General features: G+C 40.9%; 1 long non-coding RNA gene across 1 annotated transcript in view; it reads right to left on the reverse strand.

Annotated features, from left to right (window-relative positions):
* The window catches only part of LOC112545499 (uncharacterized), a 51,897-nt gene that overhangs the window by 18,972 nt on the left and 20,590 nt on the right, over positions 1-12,335 (reverse strand). The window lies entirely within an intron of this gene.

Raw genomic sequence — 12,335 nt, forward strand, 5'->3', positions numbered from 1 at the left:
ACATTTGTACTCACAGATAGGCGGTGTGCACATTTCACGTGGCAGCAGTAAGAGGTCTGGTGAGAGGCAAAACCCCTTCTTGATACAGTGCCTCAAAGCATCAACCCCTCCTTGCAGTTCTGCCTCCTTTGAGGCCCTGTGCACTCCCCCTCTCCCAGGAGTAAGAATGAGGAAGTAGCTGCACTTCCTTCTGCACCAGGAATGGAGTTCTGCTCAAACCTTATATGGATCAAATAAGAAGAGAGCTAGCTCTGTCCTGTCCCATATCAGAGCTAGAAAAAGACAATGGCCCTCAATAAGGCAGAGCCCATGACTCACTGTGTGTGAACTTCATGCGTGATAATGCCTTTTAGTGGTGTTTAACCAAATAGTTCCAGATGATGGAATTGTATTTATTTCTTCTTTTACACTGTATGCTCTTTCTCTTTTCAGGACTTTACACTTTTAAAATAGCTGCTTCTATCCTTGTTCTATTATCTCTGCAGTATGACTGTTTGTGCAAGACTGCTATCAGATTGTCATTTTACACCTCTGTGATTGGATGAATGACTACATGGTTTAGATGTCCAGTTATCAATTTGTACCTATAAAAATGTGTGAGTTTTGTCACTTAAATTGTTCTGCTTCTGTGTTTTTCAACAACATCTCTATATTTGCCTATATTGCAACATGCCATATGGGCGTAGTCATGGCAGTGTGGGTTTTTCTCATATCTGCCTTTTTATTTTTAACACTGTGCTTTCCATAAAATACTTTAGCAAAAGGGACAGGGAAATGTAGTTTAAATATACTAATATTAAAATGATTTACCATTACCATCTTTTTTTTCAGTTATAACTTCCTCTAGTGCACAGACACTAATTTCTTCCTTGATAACCGCAGGATTCTTAGTAAATTGGACCTTGTAAAATCTATGCTTGGGTGGTCCTGGATTATCTCTGTAGAACCAGGCTGTTCCCAGTCAGTAAATTTTTTTAACAATTAGGAGAATGCTTACTGAGAAACATGCCTCTTGCAAACTGATGCATTTTTGAACGCTTGCTGGGAAATAATAATTAGACTTACTGTAAACGATGGCATTTTCATTCTCAGACTATAATTATAATTGTCTTGGAAGCCTGAAACCTTTGAGTAAAGCTCAATATTATTTTATTATGTTGTATTTATATACCTACTTTCACCCCCAAGGGATCTCCTAATGCTGCCCAGAATTGTGGCCACAGCCTTGAAATTAAGACTGTTTTGTGGTCCTCCTGACTAAGATCTTCCCATGTAGGTCCACACACATATACCAATGCCCAATTAATATTTCATGACAATGGCGGCTGTGCATGAAGAAGAGGAGACTAGAAAATAAAAATTCAACAAAAGTGTTTGATAACGATATGAAGCATTGCTGAATATGTGACAACCCAGATTACTTAAAACCAGGGCCAAGAAGATTGCATTGCTAGAACTCAGGTCTCAACATCTGTAGTAACAGTTGAACAAGGCTGGGATGGTTATATGACTGCCCCCATCATAGTTAGTACCACACAAAAGCACATCTAACAGAGGCAATTAAATATGGCAGACAAGGATATGGCCTCACCCTTTCAGGATGGGAAAATGCACCCATACCTTTGTGTGAATGTGGTGAGAGAATCTTCATTTTGCATCTGAACAAAATAGTCTAATACTCCTAGCAATGATGTGTTCAACAAAGCTTGACTAAAGTAACCTGCAAAAGAAGAGTTTTAAAATATATTCAACTTTCCCTAAACTGGCAGACCTAACTCATTAATTCCACAAACTTTTCCCCATCCTTTCAAAGGCACAGCAATCTGATCATGTCTTTCCCTTCTTCATACAGTATTGCTCAAACAATTAGAGAATAGAAACAGTACCTTGTAACTCAAGTGACTGATCATATAGCAGTTAGAAGGAATACACATACAGCAACCTCTGTGTGAGCAGTCCAGAGGATGAAACTGATTATGGATTAATGGATTAATGGAATAATTTTGAATAATGAACACCTCTGTAAAAATGTAAGTCTGTTTACAGAAACTGGATACATTTGAGTAAAAATGAATATATTAATCACTCTGACTAGTTCACTCACCACAAAATACAATTACCTGTGAGATAGAACACAACTACTACTACTAACCAGTATCAGAGCAACAAAACAGCCGAGGACAAGAATTAAAGAATACTAAAAGAATTTAGCCAGAATGGTGGCATTAACTATTTTCTTGTCAAAGGGCTATGAGATATTTTATAGCCACAAATGATCCGAGCCCTAATATTATCTTTGAAAGTTTAAATGCCCATCAATAGGGTATCCATTAACATCATTTGCTTACCAACAACATTTGCTCAGAATTGATTCAGAGGGCAGTTTGACATTTAGGGCCATGTCTACACTACAAATAAGATCAAAACAGCTGCAGTCAATCTTCCGGGGTTCGAATTAGTGGCTCTAGGGAAGACACACTAATTCAAATTGAGAGAGTGCCCCTGTCAATGCCATTAGTCCTGCTTCTATGAGAAGTAAGGGAAGTCGAAGGGAGACTTCCTGCAGTGTGGATGGTGCCAAAATTTGAGTTAAGCTACTTTGACTTAAGCTACAAAATTAACGTAGTTGCATAGCTTAATTCTAACTTATCCCCTAGAGCAGACCAAGGGCATAGAGTTATCAGGTGAATTATTTTGGAGGTGCCCTATCCAAGTCCTAGCCAGATTCCAAAATGCCCAGCTTATGAGATCAGATGAGAATCTAACCTGAGGTAACGTGACTTATCACCTAATTATAGTCTCCCTTATTAAGAATGTAGGCTATGTGCATTTAGGAGAACTTTTTAGATTCATATCATTGTACAGATTCTGTGGATTCATAGCATTCCAACAGCAAAGGATATGAAAATATACATCCACAAAAGATTGTTTCCAATAAACAAAAATGCATTTATTTTTATTTGCCCTGTTCTCATGTTACTCAGAGTGGAATGCATTTTACAAGAAATATATATTTATTGTATATTTTTATTAACTAGAAGACTTACCCAGTGTTGCTCAGGTCCTTTGAGGCAGGGGGTTGGCAGTGTAGGGGGTGCAGGAATCAGGGCTGGGGCTTGGGAATGTGGTGGACTCAGGGCAGGAAGCTCTGGGCATGGGGGCTGAAGGAATAAGAGCTGGATGTTGAGGAGGGGCTCAGAGCAGGGCACTAGGGATATGGGGAGGTGCGTGAGTTAGGGTTGAGGAGTGAGAAGGGGCTCAGGACAGGAGGTGGGCGTGCAGGAATCAGGGCAGAGGATTAAGAGGAGGAGCTCAGGGAATCCCAGGGGTATGAGAGTTCAGGAGAGGGAGTGAGGGGCTTAGGGAAGGGGAGAGGGGAGGTCATCAGTTTTTCCCCTGGGAGGGGGAGCACACACCCTGCCACAGGCTTCTTCCTGGGGGAGGGAGGCTGTGCACCCTGGCTGCCGATTTCTTCCTAGGGCAGCTTGGGATGTGGGGGCACCCTGCCTGCTGACACTCTCTAGGCCAAGCCTAGGTGGGGGAGGCATACAGGCTGTCCTCCAGTGCTCCCCGGGGCTGGCCTGGGGTGACAGGTTGTGCCATGCTGGCATGGACTCACAGACAGACAGACAGACAGATGTACATTTCCTTTGTATAGGTAGTGGGGGCTGTCACAGGGCAGACTCACCACCACAGCGCTTCATGCCAGTAGCCCTGGGAATTAGCTCATTAGCCTGCAGGGTGCCTCCTCCTGGCTGGTGTCTCCCCGGATCCACAATCCATTCCCCAGTGTCGGACCCGCACTGCTCCCAGACCATGGTGTTCTCTTCAGGACAGCGCTCTCTGGCAGTGCCCACTCCAATGTCTTTCAGTCTCCTTCCGGGGCATGTGTGTGTTTATCAGTCTCTGCACTCTGGGGTCCTCCCCTCCCAGGGAATCCCCAATTAACCCTGTACCCACCTTGCCTCAGTGACCCACTGCCAGTCTTCATCTAGCCCCTGCCTCAGGAGCACTGCTCTGTCTTGGGAATCCTCTCACCTTAGCAGATAGGTCCCTCCTGCTCCCCAGCTAGAGCAAGAGTGTCTCTCTCCGCTTCTCCCCCCCTCCCCCCACTCCATCTGGGCCCTAATTGGCAGGATCTGCCTCAGCTGCGGGTTTTGCTGTCAGCCCTCTCCCAGGGCTGGATTTTACCTTTAAAGGGCCAGTGAGGGGAGATATCCTGTCACAGGAGCTCACTCTATACAGGCTCTGTCCATCTTCCAGCCTAGCCAGGGGCAGGATCTCTAGGGTTGCCAGATGGTTTAACCAAAAATACCGAACCCCCCAACCCCAAGAGTTAAGCAAAAAAAAGTACAACTTTTTTTAAAAAAAACCCAGCATGGCCCCTTTAAGAAATGCCTTTGAGGCTTTTTGGCTTTAACAGGCTGCTGGTGGCCATTTTGTTTTCCTGCTCCGAGCCAGAAGACAGCTCCCCTGCAGAACCAGGTAAGTGGTGGGCGAGGGAACATTTGCTGAGTGTGTGTAGGGTTGCCAAGTGTCCAGTATTTTCACCTCCTGACAGGGAAAAAAAATCAGAAAATACCAGACATTTCAAGTGTCTGGTATTTTCTGAATTTTTTTTACCGGACAGGAGGTGAAAATACCGGACTGTCTGGGTCAATACCAGACACCTGGCAACCCTAAAGACATCATGGGGAATAGGAAGAGTGTGGGGGTGGAGGAAAGGAAAGGACCAGTAGGGCACAGGCCCCATCTGCCCATACAGTAATCCCCCACTGATTATCGCTGCCTATCACAAAGGTGCACTGTGATAGTAGGCTCACCTTCTTGGTCTCTCCTAAGTATAAAAACTTATAATTGGGAATGAACTATTTAATCTCAATGGTTAAATATAGTTAAATCTCCTGGTTAAATATTCTGACACTATAAATATGAAGATAACTTTGTTGTCAGCTATGCTGCACAACAAAGCTGTGTAATCCCAATGAAGTAAGTAAAGCCATTTGCTTCCCATACCCCAGTGAACAGAAGACCTTAGCAGGGAGGAGTACATCCAGTCAATCAGTTCAATCAGTTTGTGCTACTTCTATGATACCCTTCATGCATAATGATCACAAGGAGCGTCACTTAAACAAACTTCAAACACGTACTAAACTACAACAGAGGGAAGGCAGAATAAAACAAACTAGTCTTCAAAACTAAGGCTTAAAACTGCCAAGGGCCCTATTAACTATAAACAGGGTACAGCATCTCTCTCATGCTTTCAAGCACGTACATATATAGAGAGAAAATATATATGTACATGAAAAAAAGCCAGAAATTAGCAATCCATGCTGCCGAACAGAGATTGTGCACTTCACCCTTGATTGACAAAGAAAATTTGACTTGCAAGGACCCACATATGAAGATTTGAGCCCCCCTAAGGCCAACACTCAGATTAACATAGATACCAGGGATAGCCAGGGAAACAAAAACCCATCTGGACGATAAAATCATTACATAGTACAGAATCCTATATCTTAGTGCAAGACCTTACACATACAGATAGAAAGACACAGCATTCCATATGCTTATAAAGACTGTAAAGATGTGAAATACAAATTAGCGGAAATTGCCAGGAATCTTATCTCCAGCTCAGTAGCAAATTTAAAGTCTGCAACTGCTGTCAATTTTACATCGTAGTGGGTTAACATTTTGTTAATGTGTTGATGGGGGAAAGTAACAATAAGACTTAATAGGGTTTGGGGGGGGGGGAACAACACCATAACAATAGATAAATAGTCTTCTCACAAATAAATGACAATGGTATATGCTCAGGGCCCAGGCTCAAGTGACTGGTCGGCCCATGCTGGGACCTAATAGATCAATAAGCTGCAGCAAGGGTGATTTAGGTTTCACATTAGGAAAAACTTCCTGTCAGGGTGGTTAAACATGAATAAATCACCTAGGGAGGTTGTGGACTCTCCATCACTGGAGATATTTAAGAGCAGGTTAGATAGACACCAATCTGGGATGATCTAGATGATGTTTGGTACTGTCATGAGAGCAGGGGACTGGACTTGATGACATCTCAAGGTCCCTTCCAGTTCTAGTGTTCTATGATTCCATGATTTTATGAAAAAATTCCTTCATAGAAAATGTTAATCCGGTTAATAGCAACTGCCAGTTTTTAAAGCCAGAAAAAACCGTTTATGTCATTTAGACTATCCTTTGCATAGCCATGGGCCATCACATTTCACTTAGTAATTCCGCATCAAATCTAATAATGTATAGCTGAACCTAAGCATATCTGTAGAAAGACACCTATCTTGATTTAAAGACTTCATGTGATGGAGAAACCAGCACTGCTTTTTGGTAAACTGTTCAATGATCAATCACCCTCACTGTTCAAATATGCCTCTGAATTAACAACTCAACAAAATGAAATGTAGTTATTTGAAAACCCTGCTTAGGAATCTGGAGGGAAAAATCATCAGGACATTGCACAATAGAGTTCTAGTGTGAGGGGAAATAGACGAATCATAAAAACGTAGGACTGGAAGGGATCTCCAGAGGTCATCACGTCCAGCCTCATCGCTGAGGCAGGACCAGGTAAACTTTGTCCATCTCAGACAGATGTTCATTCAACCTGTTCTTTAAAATCTCCAGTAATGGTGAGTCCACAATCTTCCTTGGGAGCCTTTTCCAGAACTTAACTACCCCTATAACTAGATAGTTTTTTCCTAATCTCTAACCTAAATCTCCCTTGCTGCAGATTAAGCCTATTACATCTTATTCTACCGTCTGTGCACCATCCACTTTTGGACTCTTGAAACAGAAAAACAGGAGTACAGTATGAAAGGATCTGTAGTAGGAAATCCAGAGCTAAGATGCCTTGGGATATCTTGAAAGTGAAATGTTTGTTGCTTTGAATTCCCATAATGGGAAGAGAATGAAAACATGTTTTGAACATAAGCTCTCTTTGTTCCCATCACATCATATGAACACAATTTGGAAAAGTATTGCTTCGTGGTTATTAAAAACCATGATAAAAATGAAATATTTTCTCACACTGCAACTATACAGTTGACAATTGTTTGCTCATTCCTGAAGCCAAACAGGCAGACTCAGTGACATAATGCTTTAATGGGGTGTCTACTTGTTCTTAGGCAGAAGACATAGTGTACTTTATTATGACTGAAGTTACATTAAACAAGACATGCCCAATGATTTTAAACTAATGAACAATTTGGGGACTTGTGTCATGCCCTTGGCAAACACTGGCTATCAGTGAGAGGCAACTACTGAGGTATATGTGAAGGGTGAAAAGGAGCATAATTCCCCAAAGACTTCCCTAACAAATTATGTCTCCCTTTCCATGAAACTTGGTTGAAAATCAGCAATGTTAACTTTTCCCAACTTTTATATATTTTAAATAAGGTTACACCCCACAGCCAAACCCAGAACTGAAAACAACAAAGTGAGAGGTGGTAATGCAGAACCCAGTCTTCTGACATCCAGGAAGTTGCAGAATATGTGTACCAGTCGTGTGGAGTCAGTTTCAGTATCAGAGCTGCTTTTGCTCTTTTAATCTACTTGGGAATGGATGTAAAACATAGACATTAGAGATGGAAAAGAAGACTTATTACCCTGTCAAGCCAGGGAAGAATATAGTCCTGAAGACAGAAGGCACATCAGATAATAAACGTGTACCTTGTTTGATAAATAAACAAAACAAAGCCTTAGAAAAACTGGTAAAAGTAACTCTGTGGCCTCAGTAATAATGAAAGCCACAGTTTACCTAATGATTTGTATACTCATTTTATTCACTGAGAGTTTTATAGAACTTGTCAGGTATTTCTGATTAATTTTTTTCATTAGAAACTGCCAGTTTGTCAAAACTGAAACTGTTCATGTGACAGGGTCAGTTTCAATGCATTTTATTTACCTTTTCTTTTTGAAAAAATAAAGGCTTGCAATTGTCAAAACATCCCATTTAACATTTCCAAACTGAAAAGTTCCATTATTCAGTTCAAAACAACCTTTCGTTTTTGATATTTAAGTTAATGATAGTAAAAACAAAAAGTAAAAAATGGTCAATACATTTAGAAATTATGAGAATACAATGTTTCAACTGCTCTGATCTGAGTAATTATTTTTCCAGATTTTCTGCTTGTGAAAATTTCTTAAATTTGACTTTTTGTCTTTTTTTGGGCAAGAGTTTTTTTTTTTTTTTTTTTTTTTTTTTTTTTTTTTCAAAATCTTTAAAATACTCACGGAATGGAAAAACTTTAGTCTTTTAGTGTTAATAGCTAAGCAGTATTCTGGCTTGTTTGTTTACAGTTTAAGTATTGTTTCTGCTGTTTATCATTCCTTTATGCAGAACTAGTCCAATTTCTACCAGAAAGATTTCAGAACTAGAAAGTGAGGCATTCTAACTGAAGCTAACATTATCAATCATAGAAAATATCTGCTGTGAAATTTGCTTGGTTTTTATCCATTCCTTCACAGCAAATCAATCCATTTGCCTCCTGGTAAAATTGGCATGTTCATAGCCTTAAGCTTTAAATGGGAGACTTTGGTTTTCTGGAGGCTTTTCTTTATAAGGAGGAATCTGGCACCAGTTTTTGGAGTGTGTGCTGTCTCCACATAGGAAAATAGTTTTCTGCCCCTTGCCTGTAGTCTTTACTTCTGGGAAATTTTATTGGGAAGCCAAGAACAATACATTTGCATGATTGGGAGCAATGTATAATCTTAAGGAGTCAGTGAACACACAAAACTGGAAAGCAACATTCATAGAATCATAGAGCTGGAAGAGACCTCAGGAGGTCATCGAGTCCAGCCCCCTACCCAAAACAGGACCAACCCCAACTAAAACATCTCCGCCAGGGCTTTGTCAACCCCGGACTTAAAAACCTTTAGGGATGGAGATTCCACCACCTCCCTAAGTAACCCATTCCAGGGCTTCACCACCTTCCTAGTGAAATAGTTTCCCCTAATATCCAACCTAGAGCTCCCCCCACTGCAACTTGAGATCATTGCTCCTCATTCTGCCCTCTGTCACTACTGAGAACAGCCTCTCTCCATCCTCTTTGTTACTCTCTTTCAAGGAGTTAAAGGATGCTATTATTAGGGGGTAGGAAAACCAAAAATGGAAAGCTGTAAAAAAAAAGGCTGGTTGTACGAACAGAATACTGTAAAAATCACTGAATAGTTCCCCATTCCGTTCAGGTTAATTCACAAACCACACAAGTTACTTAAAAATGCTGAGTATTTTTGAGGCAAACACCTCAGTGTAAGCGTTCAAATGCTGGCCAGCTTGTAGATGATGGAGGCAGTCCCACAAATAAAGGGATCCTAATCATGGGACAGGAGCTAAGGCAAACAAAGCAGTAATAGCTTGTTGGTATAATTCACAACAAACCATATTAGACGTTAATACTTCATCCTGCTGATGTTTAGTGTTAAGTTGTAATTTTTATTTTGATGATATGAAGACCAGGACTTTAACAGGATTCAAAAAAGAATGAGATACATTCATGGAGGTTAGGTCCATCCATACTTATTAGCCAGGATGGGTAAGAATGGTGTCCCCAGCCTCTGTTTGTCAGGGGCTGAAAATGGATGACAGGAGAGAGATCACTTGATGATTGCCTGTTCTGTTCATTCCCTCTGTGGTATTGGGCATTGGCCACTGTTAGAAGACAGGAAACTGGGCTAGATGGACCTTTAGTCTGACTCAGTATGGCCATTCATATGTTCTTATTTTTATTTATTATCTTTGTGCTGAGGATGTCTGATTGACCAAAATATAGGCATCTGAAATAATTTCCACCAAACATATGGGGAGGGGAGACAGGCAGGAAGCTGGAAGAAATGAGAGAAGAGGAATACCAAGTTTAATCACTTCAAGGTCTACTCACTGGATCTTGTAATTAGACCTTGAATCTGATCTTTACCTACTAGAGTGCTCATTCACATGTGTATGTATACATCATGATCAAATTACATCTTACCCTTCTTTCTCATAAGTTTCTTGTAATAGTGTTGTGAATAAAAACATCTTGCTACTGGCACAAATTGTGCAAGTAAAATTTTGTAAAGCAAAATATTAGTGGCATTCACATAATGATGAGAGGCAATGGTTTGTTTTCACAGGTTGCTCTGGCCAGATCCAGGCACAGTAAGGGTGCATCTACACTGCACTCTTACCTCGAAATAACCTACACAACTTGAGCTGTGCAAATTGCGTAGCCACGAGGCGTACAGATAGTTCGGAATAATTACGTAGTTCGAACTATCTAGCCCGTGCTGCGTGTAGCCGCGTGGCACGGGGTTCAAACAAGCCGGCTTTTAAAAATGGCGGAGCCGGCTTTATGCTAATGAAGCCCGGGAAATTCAAATCACGGGCTTCATTAGCAAGTTTGGTATGCATACATTACCCCCCTAGTTCGAACTAGGGGGGTAGTGTAGACATACCCTATCTCAGGATACCGGAAGTATCCCAAAATAGTGCCGCTGTCTAGACGCACCCTGAGAGAAGATGTTGGCTCTGCCAATGCATCTTAATCTACAACTTGCAAAAAAGATCTATTATTCTTCTAGCCCTGTGCTGTCAGTCATGGTGAACTGTGACAAGCAGTGCAGCCGTTAGTGATGTGGACAAAAGTCCACCAGAGACCAACTCATTTGCACTTGTGACCTAATACAAATTTGAAATTCTAGTCTCCAGAGGTAAAAGGTTAATGGAATAACCCAGTTTTTCCACCTAGATCGCTGTTGCATAAGACTATTTTAATTATTACTATTATTTATTGATTTATAAGTCACCTTTGACATGTAACAAAGGGTGCTGTACAATCAAATTGTGTAACATAGAACAGAATTAAAATAGTCCGAGAAAAGGAAGAGTTTAAGTTTTGTCTTAAAAGAGGTGTAATGGTAACATGGAAAGGCATTCCCCCAGCTTGGAGACAAATGCAAGACAATCCTGGATATTTCATTCAATGCAGATAATAACAATCAACTGTAGTTCTGTAAAGCAAAACCCAGAAACCTTAAAAACACACGCTAAGTTACACAGATGTGAAGAGACGGCAATATGAGGACTCTGAAAAACAAAGAACAAATCTCTTAATTCTCACCCATAATTTAAATGATGAAGCACAGGTGAGCCCCAGCTATGAAGTTCAGATTTGGATCCAATCTTCTTTGTGGTTTAAAAGAGATGTAGATCCAGTGTTTTAATTCAGATACATTTTACTCAGATTGACCTTAAATGTTGAGTACAGATCCAGATCCACACCTTCCCCAAGTTACGCTGGGTTTGGCTGTATCTGCTGTTTCAGAGGTACATGTGTGAGTGCCTAAATAAGGGTGCAATGGGAGCTTTAAGGAGTGAAAAACATTATGCCCACTGATGCATTCTGAATAAATTACCAGTAGGTGATTGAGGATAGTGTTCTGCAAAAAACAAGTGAATCTGCCACAATGTGGGACTTGCTATTATGGTCCCTAGCATTTGCTACCTTGTAAACAGTAAGTGCTCATGCAGCTCAGTATGCAACCACTACAGGTTACCAGCTTCCACGCTCACTGCTAAGGCTACATTTGATGCTTCTCTAATGCAGCCTCAAGCCAGTAACTTCAAAAGAGCACATCAAAGCTTCTAGTCACAACAGAAAGAGTAGGGAGCTGGGTGGCACTTTTTTTCTCCTCCCTAGTGAATATGAAACTCTAGGGGGCTTCCCAAAAGACATGTGAGTGATTAAATAAAATAAAATTCTGCTGTGTATCCTGTGGAAAGGAGGGTAAAGCACCATGGAGCCAGATGGAAGAAGAAATGAAAATTCCTCTTTATTAATATGTCTCCTTGATGGCCTGCTATGCTGCAATGGGGGAAGGGGGAGAAGGTTGAAGGAGGATGGAGGAGAATAAAAGAGTTTCATCTTTGTTTCATTGGGTCTTTTTTAAATCCAAGTCACAAAAGCTTAAAATGATGAAATGAGCATGTGTAGTCTGACTGAGATAGGAGACAGGCAATTAATGAAACTGGGCCATAATATCAGCTGCCTGCTGAGTTCTGCGATTGAATTAAAACTATCATAAGAATAATGCAAGGACTTGCCCTTGTCCTGCTTGTCTATGTGTTTATTTAATTTTCTGTCCAACTGACTCTCAAATAAATTGGAAACAGCTGCCATTTTTTTTGATTCAGTAGCTCCATTACCCCCCAATGACATCATTCTGGGCACGCTCACTAACAATAGGTCATTATGCAGCAATTACTTTATTGATTTATGGAAGTTTTTAAGCTACACCAGGAACATTCACATTCAAGGGGGAAAAAAGGAATT

Source organism: Pelodiscus sinensis, chromosome 1 (assembly GCF_052426305.1).
Source record: "Pelodiscus sinensis isolate ZL-2025 chromosome 1, ASM5242630v1, whole genome shotgun sequence".
Lineage (NCBI taxonomy): Eukaryota > Metazoa > Chordata > Testudines > Trionychidae > Pelodiscus > Pelodiscus sinensis.